This window comes from Miscanthus floridulus, chromosome 17 (assembly GCF_019320115.1).
Source record: "Miscanthus floridulus cultivar M001 chromosome 17, ASM1932011v1, whole genome shotgun sequence".
Classification (NCBI taxonomy): Eukaryota; Viridiplantae; Streptophyta; class Magnoliopsida; order Poales; family Poaceae; genus Miscanthus; species Miscanthus floridulus.
Window position 1 is genome coordinate 18,380,503 of NC_089596.1, and position 18,918 is coordinate 18,399,420.

An 18,918-nucleotide genomic window follows, 5' to 3' on the forward strand; every position below is an offset into this window, starting at 1 on the left:
TTATAAAAATATTTGGTGAGAGTTATAAATAAAAAACTATGATCGCAGCATAAAGGAAATCCTCTTTGAGCCCACTAGGAGGAATCCACACACAAAGGTCAGCTCTAGCCTCCACCTGTCACCTACAACAGGGGGAAATAAAACCCTGAGTACTCAATTGTACTCAGCAAGACTTACCCGGCATGAGGAAAGAAAAGACACCAAGGATATGCAAGGCTATCTGGCTTATGGGTTTTTTGCATCTACAGGAGCATTACTAAAAGAGCATTCTTATATTTGATTTTTATTAACAGCCGCATTAGTTCATTAACCAACCATTCTAAGTAAGCACCTATGATACTTTCAAGCAAGGGGTAAGCAATCAGATTTCCTTTTTTCTTTCTTTCATCTTTCAGTTCTTACTACGGTGCTAGACCCAAAACAAGCCGTACCGGATCGCCCGATGATTCGCGAATCAATGCCCCAGCTGGGTACCCCAAAAACACACACCCCGCTTGTATCCCGGGCACAAGCAAGACCAACCTACTACCCTCCTATCATAGGGTCCAGGTCCCCGTCCAAACTGCGACTCTAGGCCCCTGCCCCTGAATCCCAGACTCAGTGAGGTGCAAGGACCTCCTAACCCAAAAACCACCAAGACAGTCGATATAGAAAGAGCCAGAACCCATGACAAGAGAATAACAAGTCTTCCAATCGCACATACCTAAGTATATGCTTAGGATAATAAGTCTGTGACTTATCTAGCGCCTTATGCAACTGTCGGTCCTTAACCAACACAGACAGGGAAAGCAGTGTTACCAAGCTATGCCCCATGGCCGTAGGACACAACATCACCCACCAATACCCAAACCATATCCCTGCCCGGTCACCATTTTCCTTTCTACCATCTATATTTTCCAAGTGATAATAATACAATAATATATTTCCTATCAGTCGCGAGTGACAGGCAATCACTCGACTTCTACCGGAGTCCTATAGCATAGCAATCTACACGATCCTGTCATACTAGCAAGACACATAGGATACAGATATATCTATGTAGGTGTGTTTCATTCAACTCCTTAAAACTTAATGCACAATTATAATTTAAAGTGCAGAAAAGTAGGGGTTATGCATCGGGGCTTGCCTGGGTAAAATATAATTAAAAGTTAGCTTTTCATCATGGCGACATGATCTCCAAAAGCACCATTTCTCCAATAACTCCCGATGACTCCGTGATCCATCGATGTCCCTATTATGATATGCAATGCGATGCAATGCAAAGACGTAATTAATCAACTGCAACTGTGATTCGTAAAATACGATTTACGCCTCTCAAGTTAATGAGCTAGTTCTAACGATGACCGTACTTTGACTATATATCCATGTTGTCGAATAAGGCGTTATTTCCCAACAAATGTTTTAGTTATAAAATTCCAAGGTGTTTCTTTATTTCATTCTATCGATTTAATCATTATTCAAAATAGGGCATCACAATCTATCTAGCAAACTAATTATTCTGGTGCTACAGAAATTACAGTGAGTAGCTAATAATATTAGTAATTTACTGTAAAATTTTTAGAGCTAACACTATTACCGATTTATCACGGGAATTCCTACAAGTTCACATTTTAACAATACTAAACATATTAAAATTCTTAGAGCAACCCTAAAAACATTTTAAGACTAGATGAACCTATTACGCTAATAGATAGATCATGATTTTAGGAGCCTAACAAAATTCATTTGGCATTTTTATGATTTTTCTATGATTTACTATGAATTTTACAAGTTTACTTATAAAACTAAATTAACAATTTCTTCGAAACTAAATGGACCAGCAACCACCAACTCAACCGAGTGGTCCGCTCATCCTGGTCCAGCGGTCAAGGCGGCCTAGGCGGGGCACGGCGTGTGTGGCCCAGGCGTGAGCGATACGCGACAGGCCCAGCGGGTGCGCGGCCTAGGCGCACAGCAGCCTAGCTAGGCAGCCCGAGACCGGCCCAGATGGTGATCACGGCCCTAGCGGTGCGAATCAGCCCAGGCAGGGCACGGAGTAGGCCACGGCCATGGAGACGCTGGGTGAGTGACCTAATAGGCCAGCCCACGCGGACGAGCCCACAGGTGCGATGGCAAATTTGCACGAGGGCCCCCGAGTTCTCTTCAAATCAACCCGTAGTACAAGCGCACTATTCATGCAAGTCACGTATTTTGCACCTAGAACCCTGTACAAACTTTCTACTTGGATTCTAACCCTTCTCTCTCCCACGGCAAAACAGAGGAATAGAGGAGCACCGGCTCTGGCCGGTTCCCGCCGGTGGAACGGCGACCAGGCGACATAGGAGGCGGAGCGGCGCAAAATGGCGATGCGCCGGCGGCGAACTATGGAAGGCGCAGCGACGGCGGAGGTGGAGCGGCGTGGGTCCACGTAGCCCGAGCGCGCTATGGACTTGCGTGCTCATGTGCGCAGTGGCGGTAGAGGAAGCGGCCACAACGGCGCGGAGGAGCGAAGTGAGGCTAACGGCATTGGGGGGGGAACAGCAGGAGCTAGTGCATGGCTCTAGCATGGGACCAAGGGAGCCTCGCGCGTGGGGGAGAGCTAGCACCGACAAACGCAGTCATGGCGGGGCACTACGGCTCAGTATGGCGGCCGTGGCCACAGCGGGGTACGGGCGTACAAGACAAGGGGTGCGGGCGGCCGGATGCGGCACGGCAACCCGACGCCGGTGGCTGAGGAGCGTGGAAGGGGAAAACAACGTTGTAAGCTAGCACGGGGCCTAGGGCACTATGGGAGCTCACCAAGGCGGGTGCTGAAGAACCAGCGTGGCTGAAGAGCTCGCGCACGGGAGAGGCAGTGGGGCAAGGAAACTCACGCGTGCTCGCCTACCCATGCGAAGGGGGTAGGGCACGGTAGGCGCGGCCAAGGTGCGTGCTGTGGGGCAGCGGACCAGCATGGCCAGGGGCTCACCCACGGGGAAGGAAGGAGGGGCGCCGCTATGCGTAGAGGAGAGGAGGCGAGGCAGAGCCGTGCGTGCACACGCAAAGGGAAAAAGGGGAAACAACAGATTGCGTGGCCGTCGCGGCGATGCTTCAGGACTCGGACGCGCTCGCAAGGAAGAAAAATGAAGGGCAGTGCTACGGAGCGGGAGCAATAGCCGTGACACCGAGGTGACCCGTCCTGACCTTGTCCTGGCACATTGACTTGGAGTTTTTGCTCACCAGCCATGGTAGACAGCTGAGGCAGGCAAGGACGAGCAGAGGCTGACAAAAGCAATCAAGGTAGACAGAGAAGAGCAAGGTAGACAGAGGCAGCAAAGGCTTTCATGGTGCCACAGAGTGAAGCGATGGAACAAGCAGACGAACAGTGACACTTAGCGGGGTGTGGCACGACAGAGCCATGCGCTCATTAAAATTGAGACAAGACGTTGATGAGGAGAGAAAGATAATGGCGCAGGCAAACAGGCACGCCAGGGCGCGGAGCCATGATGGAAGACGAGATGGTGCATAATTGCAAACCAAGGCGAGTACGTTGTACACCGCGCCAGGAAAAGTAAATGAAGCTACTACGCTATCTTTCATCTACAACGTGCTTTCACACCAATCACGTTAAATTTATGAGGCGGCCAGACGGACAGCTGTCGTGGGTATGTTACCAATTATCATAGGGACTGAAATGGGTCTATACGTAAAAACATAAACACGCCACTAGACCAGAACTTTTCAACTGAGCGTGCTTCTCAAAATAAACACGTGAGTATATATAATATCTGTTTACTAATTTAGACAATTAGCATCGTCTAGGCACGAGGAGATTTTCAACAAAGCTTAAATTTAAATTAGATTCAAAAGCTATATATCTATCGTTCTATTTATTAATGGATTCTATTTTATTTATAAAAGTTGTTTTTCATGCTTAATCTAATAGAACAAACCGTTCGATATCTATTGGCTAGAATTGTTGTTCGATATTCCTAAATATCTTTACGTACTGAGTAATTTAACTTGGGCGTTGATTCGAGTCCACAAAATTGAGTCACCAGATTCACTCATCGCATCAAGTACGTTTTAAATCAAAAATTCAAGAACTCGTTTCAAAAATTTGTATTTAGACCTAAATCACGATGCTAAACAAGATCGTAACACCAGGGTGTTACACCCGTCCTCTCTCCTTCTTGATCTAGGAGATAGAGAAGAAATATCTCTGCATCTCGAAGTGGGGATTGATCCCCACGTACCCAATGTTTTCCTAAACGGTAAACGGTCTTTACACGGTCGCCCTTCATTTAGCGTTTAGGCTGTTTACACGGTGTATAAATGAAGTTAAACGGTCTAAATGGTTTTGTACTTTTAAAAAATACATATAATTTTATATGTGCATGTAAAAAATCAAGTATTCTAGCATTTATACATATTTATCCGAGTAAAAATCAATTATTTTGGTATGTTTATATATTTATGCATGTGAAAAGAACCAAATATAGATATTTATGCATGTAACATATCAAGTGTACACATTTATAAATATAATAAACTTAAGTATACAAATTTATCCATATAAAATTGAACTAGATTTACCTCGTGTTCGCCTAAACAGTTATTTAGCCCGTTTAATACTGTTTATCACCGTTCTGTTTAGGCCATTTAGACCATTTTTTCCTATTTTTTGACCATTTAAACGGTCAACCGTTTAATTTTTGTTTACCCTCTAAACAAAATAGTTTACCACCGTTTAACGTTTAGTGGACGTTTAACCCGTTTAAGCGAACACTGCATGTACCCCTCGCACATCACGATGAAGGCCACGATGTGCTGGATCCTGTTGGGGTTCAAGTATTGTAGCTCGATCTGATAGTGGTGTCGTAGACCCCTAAAAATGGGTGGGGAGGAACCGCGACTCCGCGCTTGTAGAAGGGCGCGAAGGAGACGATGTAGCTATCGGGCGGTGCCGATGCATCCTTGTGGCCGGGCACAAGCCACTCTACCGCATCGGTCCTCCCATGGAAAAGACCATGCTTGACGAGGCCCTCCTTGTGCGCATGGGTAAAATTGGAGCGATACCACGAATCCATGAAGGATGGAGACGGCGACAGAGAAGCGGAAGCTATAGATATAGGGCTCTAGCGGTGGATTTGCAAGCACGACAGATCTGACCAGCGGCAGTGGAGAAACTGAGAAGGTAAGGCTATAGTTTTGGTGTGTAGGAACGCAAAGGGGGAGGCCGCTATTTATATGGCGGAGCGGGGCGAGAAGGCGAACCGTCCACCTAGATTCACACGCCCGCTACACTACGTCACGTCACCCCCTCCAAAGATCACACGCACGCTATCTCTGGCCGCACCCTCGAAGGATAAGCCAGATGATGGTTTGCCCGTTCAATGGGCCAAGAACCATCGCATGTAAGGAGGGATACTGAGGTCAAAATGCTCCTACGTCCCATTTAGGACCAGGAGTCCGAAGGCTGACCCAGCGACGGGTGCACAGTCGCTCCGGGGCACCCTTAGAGCGAGGGATGATAAGGGATGGGCCCACTAGCAGCCAGTACCTGGGTGCACGAGCATCACGGGTATCCCGGTCCACGTTCGAGTGTTGGTCGGTTCCCAGTCCATGGTTTTTCCTCAAAGAAAAGCAACGAGCCCTTGGGACCGACCGAACGGACCCAAGAACTATATGGACTGGCCGCCAAGAGTCTGGAGTCGGTCACCAGCTGACCCATGCTAGACCCCCACGAATGGAAAGCTGAGGCCCCACTCAGACTAGCCCAGCTCACCAAGCACCATGTTTTCATCCATCGAGGAAAAACGTGGCACGGCTCAGCCCCTCCATTTTATCGAAAAAATGCTTGAGGGATGACGATCACAAAGACAAGCTGACCCTCGATCGGACCCCTACTACATGCAGAGGAGCAAGGAAAGTTGGACTCATAAGGAGACCAAATGCGCGGTCACAGTATGACGGCGGACCGATCGGATCCTAGGGGACTGGCATCAAGAAAAAATTTTCTGACCTCCCGAATCCTACGGTTACATGACCCCTAGGAGACCAATCATGACAAAAGGGAACCACCGCCCTACCAGGACACGCCGCGGGCTACAAAAAGAAGGCCAAGGCCCCCAAAGTCCTCCGGTCCAAAAAAACCTTCAAAGGAGTATTCTACTCCTCTGCAGGCTCAGGGGCTACTGTCGGGTATCGATAGTAGGGATACCCAAAGCAAGGAGGTTAGCGCCCACGCTGACTCCCCCAGATGGCCCGAGACATATTAAAAGTTCTCACCCGACCTCGACGCCATAGGCTCCGTCTCGCTCGACCCCAATGCCACAGGCTCTGTCTCGCCTGATACAAAGGTCGTGGGATCCGCCTCGCCCGATCTCTTGGGTGCGGGCTCCATCTCACCCAACCCCTTGGGTACGGGCCCCGTCTCGCCCAACCCCTTGGGTACGGGCTCTGTCTCGCTGATCCCAAGGTCACGGGATTCACCTCGCCCGACCTCTTAGGTGCGGGTCCCATCTCGCCCGACCCCTTAGGTGCGGGTCTCGTCTCGCCCGACCCCCAAGGTCGTGGGCTCTATTTCGCCCAACCCCTTGGGTGCAGGCTTCGCCTCGCTTGACCCTAAGGACGTGGTTTCTATCTCGCCTGACCTCGAGGCTATGGGGGTCTCGCCCAAGGCCGTGGGCTCCGTCTCGTCTGACGGGGACCCATACCACCACCAACAACTCTAGGTCCAAGCGCATGGGCCTGGGTCAAAACTCTAACACCAAGGAAGAGACTGGCACACCTCGATGTAACCCATGGCCATGACGGGCCATACCTGAGGATTCACATCAAGAACAATGTCGGGCGTGCCGGTGCTGTTCTACCTAACCCTCGTACAAACGCTGATAGGCATGTCAATTCACCACAACGTCCGCCGGGACGGAATGGAACGCCATGACCGGCGGATGCCGCCTGCGCATGGCGCCAGTGATAAACAAGGCCACGACGTGGAGCCATCCCTGTTGACATCTATAGGATTGGTGGGACCCGCATGAAGGAGAAGGACCCGATGATCCTGGAAGCCTTCTCTCTCTCGTTCTTCTCCTTTTCCTCCGTTGTAACCTGCGCTTTCCCTTCGCCTATAAAAGGGAAAGCAGGGCACCCCTACCAGGGGGATTGGATCAGGAGATAAAAAAACACAAGAGCACGACACAAGCACATGGTTGAGCGGCAAGCGAGCTCTCAGCACCCGTTCACTCCTTCCATCAGAGACTTGAGATCATCTTCTTCTCTCGCCTGTTTGTAACCCCCTACGGCAAACCAAGTGCTGGTAACACGAGCAGCAGTAAACTGGACGCAGGGTTGTTCCACCCGAACCAGTATAAACCCTTGTGTCCTCCGAGCACACCATCCGAGCCAGACGCGCAAATACAAATTTACTCGTCGGTGGTCCGAAAACACCGACACCGCTTATGTAGTTATGTTGTTCTAATAGATAGGCACCTAAAAGTGGGTTCGACCAATTCTCTCCCCCACACGAACGCCCGCGCTCGCTTCGTCCCACGCCACCGCATCTTCCCCACCACCATAGCCTTCCCAACGGCCCAACCCATCCCTTATCATTGGATCTGGGCGCGCTGAGCCTAGTCATGCCTCCACCGCCATTGGGCACTTCTTCAAGTCTGGCGAGGCCAAATCCGTCGTCCCCTCCTCCCTGCCGGTGGCCTGCGTCCCTTTTCTCGCTGGTGGCCGGTGGTCTAAGGCCCTTCCTCATCCCCGCCGGCTTCCTGCGGCCCTTCCTTATCCCCGCCGGCTTCCTATGACCCTTCCTCGCTGGTGGACGGCCCAGCAGCGGCCCTCTCCCGCGCTCGAGACGAAGAGGATGACATGTGGGTCTCACATGTTATTTTCTACTACGATGGATTTGGGAAGCCTGTTTTAGGTACTGCCGGAGGAAACAAAACGAAATAAGTAGTATTAAAATTGGTGGCTACCTAAACAGAAAAGTAGAAGCCTGTTTTAGATAGTAGTGCTGGAGATGCCCTAAGTCCAACCAATTGAGTTATGCTCATTTTTTAAAGAAAAAGAAACATGCATGTCTGTCTCCATTCCAAATTTACATATGCATGCATGTAAATATTTACTCAGCAAAAGCTAGCAAACATCATCACCGGACACACATAGCATGTAGCACTGGTACAAAACCGAAAGCGACAGTTGAGTACCAATTTTACAGGTGTATTTACGTGACCACATACGTACGGTGTACGGCCCGCTGCAAGCGTACAATCTAACGCAGCACGTAGCGTAGGCACGGTACCACAAGTGTGCACAAGCGGCTGTTGTCGGACAGGCCGTTCCTTAACGACGACGACAAGCGTACGGCCGTCATCGTCATTAACGCGCGTAACCGACGCGTGTCATCCAGCGACACCAACGAAAATAGCAAATTAAGCGTACGACCATCCGGTGGCGCTACCGGCGTGCACGTACGGCCATCAATGGGCACGGGATCTTGGGACTTCTTGAATTGCTCCAAACTCCAAACTTCCACTTTGGATTTAGTAGAGCAGCGCAGTCGTCGACAGTGGCTAGTTACCATATTTAAAAAATAGTTACAGAGATGATTGATGTTTCAAGTCGTCGCTACAAATCGATTTATAAAGACGGTTGGTATTTCACCCTAGAAATCGATTTCTAGACATAGTTGGTAATAATGTGACCGGTCTCAAAAAAAATATAGCGCAAAGAAGTTCATAACTTTTTCAAGTTAGAAAGTTAGCTTAAGACGAACTTTCTATCAAAGTTGTTGAGCTCAAAGTCATCTACAACCTTTACTTGATGATATTTTCATTTAAAATCGTTTATGGCCCCAAAATTATATTTAAAATTTTTAGTTTTCTAAATTCAAAATTCAAAATTTTCAAACAATTTTTTAATCATATGATATATCAAAGTTGTAGTGCTTGATAGGATTAAAACTTTGTAGTTCAATTTTTTCACTTAAAATCATTTAGGGATCCAAATATTCAATATAAGATTTGTTGAAGCTAATATAAAAGGATAGTACCATCCACTTAATCACAATTGATTGTTGGTGTTGGTAGCAAAGGCTTGGATGAGACTAGAGGTTTTGAGTTTGATTCTCAAAAAGTGTATGCGTGCATATCTCGCGTGAAAATCGCTTGCCTTAGCATGTGCGGCCAGCCAGCCATGTTGGATTCAGTAGTGGCCTTCTCCACAGATAAAAAATGCTATTTTTGGCTGATTTATAGTTTTGAGAAAATAATTTTTGGAGGGGGGTTATCTTAGTAATCATCTCTACAATTTGATTTCTAGAAAGAGTCGAGACCATGATCCATCTCTAAAATCAATTTCTAGAGGTGGTTACATACCAATCCTAGAAATTAATCATTTCTAGAGAACCTTTGAGTAGAGACAGAGAATTTCTTGTATGGCTTTCTCGTATGACCCTTTTTCTTCTGAAGTTACCTATAAGGCCTGAAAATGAATTTGACTTACTTGTATGGCCTTCCGTCCATTTCAGTCACTTAACGGCATTAAGTGAGGGATAAAATGACAATTTTACCCTTGGTAAAAAAAGATTAAAGTGCAAAGTTTAGTGTGTCTGTTTTAGATTTGGAGTAATATTGTGTATGGTTTAAGTGTTTAGAATTGCATACAATTAAAAATATATTATTTTTGAAAAAAAAGAAATCATGCAATTCTGAACACTTTAAAGTTTAAACTATGTGCAATATTACTCCAGATCTAAAACAAACAAACTAAACTTAGCGCTTTAATCTTCTTCTTTTTTGCGAGGGGTACCATTTTACCACTCACTCGTTTAACCCTCACTTAACACCATTAAGTGGCTGAAATGGGCGGAAGGCCATACATGTAAGGCAAATTCGTTTTCAGACAACACCATGTTCGCTTGTTGGTTTCAGCCAGCCCAAATCAGCCAGTCAATAATGTTTTTCTCTCATAATAAACCAGCACCAGCCAGCCCAAACCAGCCCAGAAACCAACCAGCGAACAGGCCGCTTATAGATAACTTCAGAAGAAAAAAAGGAACATGCAACGAAGCCATAGCTTTTTGGAGGCCATATAGGTAATTCTCTCTTGAGTGGAGGCGGTTGGAAGAACCATATCTACAAAGCGATTCTAACCATCTCTAGCAAAGTAGTTCTATAGTAGTGTGATTGGCATGAAGTAGAACAATCCCAACTAAGATCATCTTCACCAAGTCTCCTTTCTCTTTTCCCTTAAAATCTGGTGGGAGATTGAGAAAACTGAATTATAGGGATATGCACTCCAAGTTGATTGAGAAACATCATCCCTTTGTATGTGGGACCCATATGTCAGTGATAAAGAAATACCTCTTCTTTTTCTCTCTTCTCTTGTTTCTCTCCATCTCCTCTCCTATCGGTGCCGCTGGAGCAGTGGCTCGCCTGCCCCCGCGACGCGGAGGAGCTACTGCCCGCTGGGCTACTCACCCGCATAGCGTGGCGGATCGGCTACTCGTCTGCACGATGTGGCGGAGGTTGCGCCTATGCGGTGGCATGGTGGTGACCACGATATGACAGTTGTGCGCTTTCTCAACTCGGTAGTGCAAACCCGAGATGTCAATGCAAGTGGAGGGAAGAAAGATGATTAAGAAAAATTGTCGATTGTTTCTCTTTCTTTGAGAGAGAAGAAAGATTATGAGAGATTGAGATTTTTTTTAAAGAAAAAAGATTCCAAGGGGACATGTTGAACCATATCCCCCTTTTCAATCCTTTTTATTACTAGTTATTATAGGAAAAGATAATTGTGTTTGTTTAATCTGGTGGAGATGCTCTAAACCCCATATCATCCATTCATCACTGATAAGGATTCAATTGGGTCGTATCTTAACATCATTCGACAGCACTTGAAAGGAGGGACGACGTCGAATTAATTGAAGGCATCGAAAGCTACGAACACTTTTGGATGCAGCTACGTTTCTACGTACGTGACCCACCTCGCTCGTATAGCTACATCTGACCTTCCAAGATTCAGTTTATTGAGCATGTTCGCTGGTTAGTTTCTGGGCTGATAAGTCCGGCTGGTGCTGATTTATTGTGAGAGAAAAACATTATATCATGACTGATAAGTCCTGACTGAAACCAACAAGCGAACAGGCTGATTCAGATTATTTGGTTGCACGCATCTGCAGAGAAGCTGGACATGGACACGTCCACCTCCTCTACACCTCTCACAGCTCCCACCACACGCACGGATAAGTAGCGACTCATCACTTCATCAGCTACTAATTCTGAAGAAGCTGACTGACGTAGGGAGCTCCACGTAGGTACTTGGTATATCATCAATGTGTCACAGGCTCACAGCATGCACTGGCGCAGGCTCATCATCCTATTAAGAACGAGCCCTCCACTGCACTGCACATTTAAGCAGCTAAAGCGGATTACACAAATAATTGTGTTCCCTACCTTCCTGGAGGCACATGTGCAAGGTATTTGCACCTGTTGCAACGCATCTCATCAACAGTTTCCAGCATACTGTCGTCGTCGTCGTCTCTCGTTGCTAAGATTCTTCCTATACATCATCATATCACACAAACACTGAAACACAGGCAGGTGCATATATATGCATGTACAGTGCACCGCATTTACAATCTGTAAGTAGAATGTATATGTATATATATATACTACTAGTACCTGACTGATGATTGATATATGACTATGTTCTCATGTATCTACAAAAGTTTGTGCATTTTCACGTGATAGCTTGATCACCGTGCTACATACCCCACAGAGAAACAAGCACGCACGCTAGCTTCCAAAACATGATGCATCGTCTAGCTAATGCCAAGCAGCAAGCGCCTCTATATGCAACAGCATTACAGGCCACACGTTTCCGTCCGTACAGCAATGGACAGTAGCCCTACTTGAGCCCTGCGTCGAGGGTCAAGCCAGACCAGCCTTTGGAGTTGGACCATTTTTGCATCCATCTATCTATCGTCGTGCAGCATGCGACAAGCAAGTAACGCATCACGTACGCACGTACGTACGCGTACGTGTAGATTGGGCACCACCCGGCTGCTACGAGTGCCCGGCTTTGTACGACGTCGTATATACGTGAACTTCAAGGTATTATTATACGGGCACAGGAGTTAGCGCCGCCAACCACAGGACATGTGGACGTATACGTACGTGCCCGCACATGCACGGCGGCCACACGCCTACTACGCGAGACATAAAAATTGTATGTAGCTTCGCTCGCCCTCCATCCTCTGTGCGACCAGGCCCACCTAAAATACGTACCTCTCCTCCGTGACAAGAGCTAGCGGAAACTACCGAAAAATACAAATTTGTGAAATAATAGTAATTCCACGTACTCCTTGCTGTAAAATCCATATGAAATTCTTGAATGCATGCGTGCATTATATTCATGTAAAATTCGTGTGAAATTCATATCATCGTCCTCCTAGTACAGGGATCTCGGTACGTATAGCTGTTACGGGCGGTTACTATATGTAAACAGCAGTGACCGGGCCGTTCGGATGGTATGAAATTCAGCCTGAAATCACTGTTTATGACTGAAAACACTGTTTACTCTCTCACAAATTTCTCCAGATTCTCCGAGCGAACAGGGCCTATGCATGCACGCACGGGCACGGCACGGGGGGACCCTGGCCTGACCTTGAAGGAAGGTGCGACTTCACCATCGTAGGGACGGGGGATTAATTAGTCGTGTTATGCGCGTGGATTATTGGACCCCCCGTCCCCTCCTAATTTGATTAATTGATTGCCCGTCAACTCTAGCTACACTCTCTCGGCATAATCCCAACCATAATATTAAGCTAGCGCGCCATCGACTTAATTCATTCAGCAGATAATTCATCCCAGCATCGGCGCGCCCATTTTTGTGTGGATCCAACTGATTCTTGCACTGGTGCCATGCCATGCGATGCATCCATCCGCCGTTTGCATTATTTAGCTTTAATTTGTTTGCTAATAACAAAGGGGGGTCAAGGAAAATGATGCTAGCGTGCAAATGGAGCCCAATCTGATAATATAATGCATGCCCCACTCCCGCTAATACCCCCATATCGTCCCTGCTCTGTCCTCTAAATGCCACATATATATATACAAAGTGGGCTTTAATTTAATTTCATTTGGGGTCTAAGTTGTGCCGACAAAAAATTACTAGTACTATATTATTAAGCATGTGAAAATGGCATGTCTGTTTTGTTTACCTGCACCTGAAAATGAAAGGTCCGGTATGTTCCTACATATATAAGTTTCAGTACGTAGGTTTAATGAATGCAATAAACATTAGCAGTACAAAATATTTGAGCAAACATCAACTACCTAAATTAAGTGACAGGCAACGTGACCACGCGTGCCCTTAAACCCGGCTTGATCCGCTTCTTTTTTCATCCGGAACAGTGTTTTTCTCTCACAAATTCTTCCAGAATTCCTCCAAACCATTCAAATTCCTCCAGAACCATACCATCCGAACGGGGCCTAAGACGAACAAGTCAAAAAAAAAACAGAGACGGGTGTAATACTGCAATCCAGTAGAAGTAATTAACTAACTAATAGTTTGTCTGACCAACCGGCTGGGTTTGTGTCTCGCTCCAAGCTAGGTTGGCTGTATCTGTGACTTTCTTCCTCCTCTTAATGAAAAACGCAATTGCATGTTCGCAAAAGAAAATTCTAGAGGGTTTTTTTCTTCTTCAAAAAGAGACGACGGGCTCTAGAGAAGTGTAACATTTGCAATGCAATAGAACTAATTAACTAACTAATCATTGCATGCTTTTTCCGCGCAATTTATATAAATATAACTAAGTAGTAATCATTGCCTGTTTTTTCCGCCGCTCAATTTATATAGATAACTACCCTAAACTTAAATTGAGTTGGACCCAGTTACATTTGTATTACATGGAAAGAAAGGAAAATCTGTCGGCAGGCTTCACAAAATATCAAAGTTTTTATGGATGGATGGATGACATGTTTGACCTAAAAGCCAGGTTCACAAAATCGTCTTCTTCATTGTTATATACAACTGGCGGTGTGTATTATAGACTCCTATTGCAATAACATAATGCATGACAAGCGACACGCCACACTGGCTAATTAGGCAGCTTATTATTATATATACCAGATTCTACCAGGCATTACTTTTGTATAGCTCTTTCAAATCACAGTTTTGCAACTTGCTGATGGGTTTCTTGTGATTATATATACAGATAGACAGATTAGACGTGCATGGCTACATGCTATATAGGGTTAAGAATCGATCGACGTGGCATTTGTGGTTGGATGTTGGACTGGTCAGTGAAAGAACTGCGGGGAGAATCAACAAGAAAAATGCAGGACAAAGCGAGGGCAGCTTTCAAGCTTTCTTTGATATGTTAAAAGCTTTCGCGCTACATGAATATACTACACACCGGAGAAAGTGATGTCCCATGAAAGCAAGTTCATACAGTCTGCTATTTCTTTGCGTGGAAACGGAGGTCGACAGGCACGTATCGACTCCATCGTCACTCGTCACTCGTTAATATTATTTAAGAGCTCAAATATTCAATAAAAGATTACATGGTTAAAAAACCAATGACATGTGGGTCCTATGTGCGCGTCAGCAAACCACCTTCACCTTAAAGACCACTCTAAACTTTTTTTTTTGGGGGGGTGGGGGGGGGGTATATTTTTGTATTTTGTCTAGTATTCCAGTTCCAGTGGATCTTTAGTTCCCAAAAAAAGAGTTCCAGTGGATCTTTCAAATTCTTCAGCAAGAAGTTTAGGTGGCAAAATGAAAACGCTTTCTAAAATCACCATGATGCTAATACTTTATCACAATTATAGGAAAGGTAAAGGACATAGCTAAGTAGTTGGGAAATCACTTGGTGTGTGATACTCACAGGCACGCTAAGCTAGTTGAGTACTAGCTACTCCCTCCATTTCTTTTTCCAAGGCCTATTTGCTGAAAAAAGTCTTTCAAAGTGTACTTTGGGCATTAATTTCCTGTACAATATGTCGTCAAATATACTATAAACCAACATATACTGCTAAAAGACATGTGAAGTACGAATTTGTTAATGTATTTTTGTGCAAACATATATATCATGTTCGCTTGGCTAATATGCCACGGCTGAAAGTACTGTTGGCTGATTTGTTGTGAGAGAAAAATATTGTTCGTTAGCTAAAAAAATACTGCTTATAAGCCAAACGAACAGAGCGATAGATTTGTGACTAATTGGTATCAAATCTTACAATGTTTGACCTTTCTGAATTTCAATATATACGCTCTACATTTTGAAAGGGAGAGGATTCGTCGTCACTGATGTAAAATACTCATGTATATTACTGAAAAGAAAATAAACTCCCGGGTACAAATTCATCAATATCAACAAATAACAGTTTGTTTCTTTTTCAGATATAAACAAATAACAGCTAACTTAAGGAAGAAATGAGAATCCTTTACCTGCAAAACTCGCTCCACAATTTGATGTTCCAAATTTCCAAAGGAGGGGTCCACCGGCCAGGCATACATGAGCTGCACCTCCAACACTTCCGCCAATCAAGCATGGACAACCAAAAATGGGCTTAAATTGTTACATCAGGATGATTTCCGTGGGATGAGCTGTTGAAACTAGAGGCCCAGAAATTAACACGAGATGGATAGATGTATATGTATATATTTCTGATATATAATTAAATCTCGATGGGTGGCCCCGTTCGCTTCGCTTAAAAAGCAAGCCGAAACACTGTTCCGACTAATTTTGACAGCTAGCAACGGGAGGAGAAAACAAAAGGTGTGACAAGGACCAAGGCGACTCAGCAGGGATATTCCTCTCCAACAGCATTCACTACTTCTTGTTCTGAGCCAAGACCCCTGAAAAACTAAGCAAATAAACGATACATGCACGCATATATATACATGCATGTGCATATAAATCAGGCGCATATACATGTAACAAGTCCTGATGAGGTTATTAATTGTTACATGTATAAAGTATATATATCACCATCACATACACTGATACACATCTATATATGTGCATGTGTGTCGTGGATAGATAGATAGGAAATTTGTATTACAAGCTATAATGACTTAGCGCGCTAGTGCGCGTCTAGTTGGTTGGCACATGGACAGGCCGCGCGGGGGGTCCCTTCGCTTTCGCCTCCCCCTCTCGCTACACGGGAAGATTGGATTGGGATTGGATGGTGCCCTACCATTCGATCCATTCGGACGGCCGGCCCCATTGTCCTACGGTACACCCCCACTCTCCCTCTCTTTCTCTCTCACAGAGGCAGCACAAAGCTGTGTACCGTAAGCTTCCACGGGCCTACCCCGCGTACTATGGACAGGACGATGCGGTCCTGTTCCGATCTTTCATCCCTCGGGATTCCCGGCTGTACCGATCATTCGCTCATCATCACCAGCCTAGGCCATCACAATTTAACACACACCTCTCTCCCTCTCACTCTCAATAACGCCGAGTGTCAATCCGGTCCACGGACTTGCAAACGCGGAAAATAAGCCCCTGAACTTGTCAGGTTGTTCACCACAGATCCATTTTTCATCCGGCGCGGCCTCCAGGTGACGTGACAGCGCCAGCGTGGCGGACGAAGCACGTGAGCCGCACGTTTCAATGTAGGCCCCTCACGTCAGGGTCGCCCCCTACCTCCCGCTCCGTACAGGACGAACGCCATTGCTGGCAGCGCTTGGACCACGCCTAGCCGCGCCCTTCTCCCGCGTCCCCTGCACGACCGAGCACCCCGCGCGGACGCGCCGCAGCCCCAAGCCCCGAGCCGCTCGTCCCGCAGTGCCGAGTCAGAGATCCACCATTGTCGGCATGGAGCCAAGCTCCTTGACCGGCCTTTCCTCTCCTCCTGCGGTCTCTCTCTCCCTCTAAAATGGTGCCCAGAGTGTCGCGTGAGCACTCCACACTCACTCCGCTTCTCCCCGTGCTCCCTCTCTCGCTCTGCAGGCGCCGCCGCCTCATCCCGAGCTAGCAACGCCATCGTCGATCTCCTCCTCTGCCGCTTTCCAGCAGACGCGAGCTTGTCAACGAGCTTCGGGGCGTGCTAAGGCACCCTCCAGTGCTCCCGCGCTACTCCTCTCCCTCTCTGCGCGTCACTCTGGCTCGCCGAAGCTGCGCCGCCGCGGCCGAGCCGCCTCGCCGCACGTACCACCGCCTCCGGACGTCCTCCGCCGCGGGGAATGTCCTAGGCGAGTTCGCCTCGTCGCGCTCTCCACCCCCGTGTAACCCGCACAGGCGCTAGCACTCCACAGCGCCAGCCCGCCGAGCTCGCCGTTGCTGGCCATGGGCGCCGCCGCGTCTTGCGCCTCCCGGTCCACCAAACAGCGTGGACGCAGTGCCACCCCGCCATGTTCGGTATTGAAATGTGCGGCTCACGTGCTTCGTCCGTCACGCTAGCGCTGCCACGTCACCTAGAGGCCGCGCCGGATGGGAAATGGACCTGCGGTGAACAACTTGACAAGTTCAGGGGAACATTTTTCGCGTTTGTAAGTTCGTAGACCGGACTAGCACAGGCCAACGAGTTAAAGGGCCGTTAGTGTATTTCACTCTATAAATAATAAGCAAATGAGTGACCCCTATTATGAAGAAATGGACGGATATTGTGAAGTAAATGACTCACCATGCATTATAGCGATTAGGGAGGGGGTGGGCCTATATATGCTTCCTGGGGACCCCAGAAAAGATGCCCCCGTTGTCAAACTTGCCTTCCCCGTGATCTTCTAGCGCCAGCCTTGCTAATTGCCATGCTCTGCTTGCTGCCGCCGCCCGCCTTCCCTTCTCTCATCAGAATAATGCCACCTCTGTCCATCCATCCATACAATAATATATAATCACCTTTTCGCAAAGAAAAAAAAAAGGCACACAACTATGCGTGATAGATTTAGCATTTACTATATAGACCCAGTGATTTTGTACCACTGGTCTGTACACAGGTTAACTACATCCAAAATTACCTGTAGGGTCACCCTCACCCAGTCCAGATTCTGGGGTGGACGAATGAGCACTTCTTCCCTGTCCCTGGGGCCAAAAAAAGGAAGTGAGCACTAGCAGTTACAGTGAAAAGGTAGGTAGGTACTTACCTGACAGTCCTTTTTCCTGGCACAACTGCAAGTCCTGCATGGAGGGAGGAAGAACAGATGGTGACATTGATTCTAGGAGCATCTATTTATTTGTTGAATTCAAACAACGACAGTTGATAACTAGCATATAAAATCTCCAGAACAAGTAATATATGCACATACAATCTTCAGAAATGATAATATAGATGTGCCACACTATACGCAACAGACAACGCAAGGCTCCAGAACGGATGAGATCCGTTGCATGGGGAATCAAAGGGCAAAATGATCAGCTGGAAGCTAGACTATAAAATTCACCAATCAGAGCCTTTTGATTCGTGCCGCGTTTGTTTAATTGGCAACGAGTATCCACCGTCACATGGGCACAGACGGGTGCCATTACAATCCTAATCATGGAATCATGGATACAAACGCTCGTTTCTTTAGACAAGCAAAAAGATACCAACAATAATACGCCCATTGACTAGCTCGTTCCGCATACATTACTCAAGAGAAACTTGTCTCCTCCAGTGGACCCTTTTTGTATGCAAAGTTTCATGAAAGAAATTCACAGGCGCTGAGCTCCCGCCTCTTTCTCGCAGTCATCAGTGCCTCCATTGATGCTAGCGACAGTCAATCGGACAAATCATTATACTCGTACCTGCACGATTATCTTTGCAATTATAGGAAGCTTGATTCTTGACAGACATTCAGCGCCTGCAACCGTGCTTCCTGATGTTGGACTGGAGCAGTAACGATTTGTGATAAGAATTGCTAGACAGCCTGCTAGCTGCCGGCGATGAACAAAAGGAAGATGCTCTCTGTCCTGGAATACGAACATCTGCTGACATCGCCTTTTTCCCCACGATCCCA

General features: G+C 46.8%; 1 pseudogene; it reads right to left on the minus strand.

Annotated features, from left to right (window-relative positions):
• Positions 1 to 12,106: 12,106 nt before the first annotated feature.
• LOC136515334 (uncharacterized) lies at positions 12,107 to 17,771 on the minus strand (annotated as a pseudogene).
• Between the last annotated feature and the right edge of the window lie 1,147 nt (positions 17,772 to 18,918).